The sequence below is a fragment of the Octopus bimaculoides genome, chromosome 29 (genome assembly GCF_001194135.2).
Source record: "Octopus bimaculoides isolate UCB-OBI-ISO-001 chromosome 29, ASM119413v2, whole genome shotgun sequence".
NCBI classification, from domain to species: Eukaryota; Metazoa; Mollusca; class Cephalopoda; order Octopoda; family Octopodidae; genus Octopus; species Octopus bimaculoides.
This window is the reverse complement of record NC_069009.1, coordinates 10,518,361-10,521,917: the sequence shown is the minus strand read 5'-3', so window position 1 is coordinate 10,521,917 and position 3,557 is coordinate 10,518,361. Positions and strand designations below refer to the sequence as shown.

Below are 3,557 nucleotides of genomic sequence, written 5' to 3'. Positions count from 1 at the left end.
CGAAAACATCGACCCTAGGACTTATTCGTTGTAAGGCTAGTACTTATTCTATCGGCCTCTTATTCCCAACCGCTAAGTTACATTTTCCCTTGCTTGAAGTGGGGTAACCTATGATTATTCTTCAATGAGCAGGCATTCCAATGTGGAAGACTTCATAGGAGATGCCATAAGACTCAACTATTTAATTGAAGGATTGCTGTTACCGGGAGATACTATTCAAATGGAAGACATGGATAAAAAGAAAACGAAAAATAAAACATTCAATTTTGCACCAGTCGTTAGTGTCACATAAGAAGATGTAAGTATCGAGAAAGACGAACTAGCAAAGTACAAGGGCCTTCAAGAGGGAGGGACACATATAAAAATAACCCCGCCTGGGGAAGTCATCCACACCACACAGAAAACTGTCATATATAAAACCTTTTGGATAAAAAACAAAAAGATTGATATGGCCTACAAGGGGGAAATACAGAAGTGTTTACAACCCAAATGGCAGGATACTACATATATAAAAAGAGGAGGACAGCTCGTTACCTTGGAGGTAATATTCAAACACTGAAGAGAAAGCCAGGCAACATTCAACAACCACGCTCAAATCAGCCGATCTGGTTCACCTACAATATACCTTGGAGGACGTACTTCTAAGATAAAGGTAGAAGTACCACCAGAAGTTGATGTTCCATGGCCTAAGGCAGCTCTAATATTCGGATTAGAAGACAAGATCACCATCCTTCAAGCAACCAAATTTCACCAGCAAAACTGGCAGAGCAGGGATTAGACATAGTAATCCAAGCAGCCCATACCGACTTGGAAAAATTCCGGACTTAATTTTAATTGCTGAAGACACCAAGTTAAGGGTCATAGTGGAGGGGCAAGAGCTGCTCAGCTGTAAGTGTGGCAAAAAGGGCCATATAAGAGCAGGATGCTCTCCACCAACGGCACCTATACCAACCACTAAAACGACACTCATAACCAACCGATAAATGCACAATGCAATGGAAACAAAGAAGATAGCGGAAACCCAGCCAACAGCTCTGAAGAAAACCCTAAATCTACCAAAAGAGCGGTGCCAGTGTCTGAAGCTCAGCACACCCAGGAAATATATTGGACTACCATCACACAAAAAAGTAGAAAAAGTAAGAGCCCCGCCGAGCTTCCATAGCCAATGATACGAACACATCCACCACAAGCACAGAAAACCCCAAACCGCCTCCCCCTGGATCACCAAACACGCATTTAGCATCACAGGCATAAACTCTAACAATAACGAACCAATGCAAATAACAGAAAAATTCTCAAGTAAACCAAACCAAGAATCAGGGAACCCCAACGTTCCATCTCCCATCGAGTTCTATCAATTCTATTAGGTATACATGTTTTAAACATTCAGGCACTGAATACATTGAGCCATTTCAGAAACCTTTTTCATTCCACCTGTACCAAAAACTTTTAAAAGCCCGAAAAAACACGACGCAAAGAAAGTGGATGGGGGATTACCCTCCACTCTCCTCTAAAGGTAAGAAAACTTAGGTTGAATAAATATACGTGGCCTCGGGTCGGAATGGCAGCAAAGGTGTCTCCTTGATGACCTCGGGTTGCATAGAATAGATTTAGTAGTTACTACTGAAACAAGACTGAGTGGGCTGCAGGCTTTTTCACCCCTGCTAAATTGCTACGAGAAATTTATTTCTCCATGCCAACCTGGAAGGTAAAGAGGGGTTGCAGTTCTACTCAGGAAAAATCTGGATTTAGAGATAAGAATTTAGAGATAAGAATTGGAGGGCAGGATAGTCATCTTTGATGTGACGCACAGCAGCGGTAAATCTTTAAGTTGATCGTTGTCTACACTTCTTGCGGAGCAGGGAAGTCTGACTATTTAGAAGCCTAGAGAATTTTCTAGGAACGTTGAACACTTTAGTGTTGTTAGGGGATTTTAACACAATCTGCGACGCACTCGTAGATTGTGTTGCAGAACGATTCACACTCGATCACCTGGACGTTCCATTGTGGACATGGGCGAATAACGATAGGTCTTCCAGATCTTATCTACACAGGATTATTGTTCGAATTAAAGATAAAAACATAGATAGTTGTCCACAACATCATATTGTCAATCACAGTGATCATAGTCTGTAACCTACACATTTGACTTAGATTGTATGTGTAGACAGTGATCAGGTTACTGGAAGTTAAACAGGTCGCTTTTGGCCTGTGAAGCCTACAGGAACCGGGTTAGGCAGTTAGTGATGAGGGCATTAACTGGTATCATTATTAACAACAAATTGTGGTATGCCCTGTAAAGAGTCATTACATTTGCGTCCAAGATGTGGAAAATCTGTTTTTGTGTATGCAGACATCACCGTCATCATATCCCGGGTCGAACACCTACAGTGGGTAGGTAAGGCCTGAAGGGGCTACGAAGCAGTGGCAGGGGCAAAAATTAACTGGGATAAGTCGGTCAGCTTGCAACCCGGCACTTGGAGGGGCATGTCGATATCACCAAACTCCATCATTGGACGATGGACGGACGGACCGGTAAAAATGTTAGTTGTCTGGTTTGGTCCAGTACCCCAGTTTGGTCCAGTACTCTGGTTTGAGCCAGAACTCTCTTATTTTGTTGTTTTCTTTATTCATATATACAGTGGGAGCCACCTACTCTGAGTAGTCTAATTTTTCAATTACCCCATGTTTTCCAATCTTTTTATTTCCTTCTCAACTTGACTTAACTCCACAAAAGGCACATTTCTTTTCGGTTTGAACACCGGAACAGTATTTTGTTTCCACTAATATATTACTGTGATTTTTTTACACGCTCCGAGTTCCTTCCGAGAAGACATCGGTTTATATCTTCCTTAATTTTAATTTGAACTTTTCGAACGCATTATATGACACGGACTGTGACACGTTTACCTTATTACATAATGAATTCAATGGTGGATCTCACAGGTCCAATCCTTCCATTAAATCTGTACTGAACAGATTTATTGTATGTTTAGATACCATTATTTAACTTCTCCGCGTCATTTCTCTAAGTTTTTTTTTTATGACGAAATTTCGCCCAAGAATTGAACTCGTTCCCCCGATACACCGGGAAATATCTTATTATTTTTGGTATACCGGCCTTACTAACTTAATCCATATTGACGTATTAATTATCGATACGCCTGCACCGGTATATATTGGCATTTTCGGTTTTCTATTGTATAATTTAATTTTGTTGAGAAGACTTTCTTCGGTTTCTCATTGTTCACATTTTTCTTCAACCAACATATTGACAATCTGTGCCCGATTATACAGCACTAAAAACACTTTAGCTTTAAAGGGGAAATCCGTCCTAAAATGCAGATCTCCGCAACCATAGCACGGTTTTAGATATATCTGTCTTTTATCAATACTTTCGTTACACGTTTCTACACTATTATAATTATTAATATTATTATTATCATTATTAGCATTATTATTATTATTATTATTATTATTATTATTATTATTATTATTATTATTATTATGATTATTATTATTATTGTTCAGTAGTTTTATTTTTATAACGTGCTTTC

At 39.5% G+C, this 3,557-nt stretch overlaps 1 protein-coding gene across 1 annotated transcript in view; it reads right to left on the bottom strand.

The window, feature by feature from the left end:
- Window positions 1-3,557, bottom strand: part of LOC128251222 (reticulon-4 receptor-like 2) — a 53,042-nt gene that overhangs the window by 4,418 nt on the left and 45,067 nt on the right. The gene's annotated exons all lie outside the window — the stretch shown is intronic.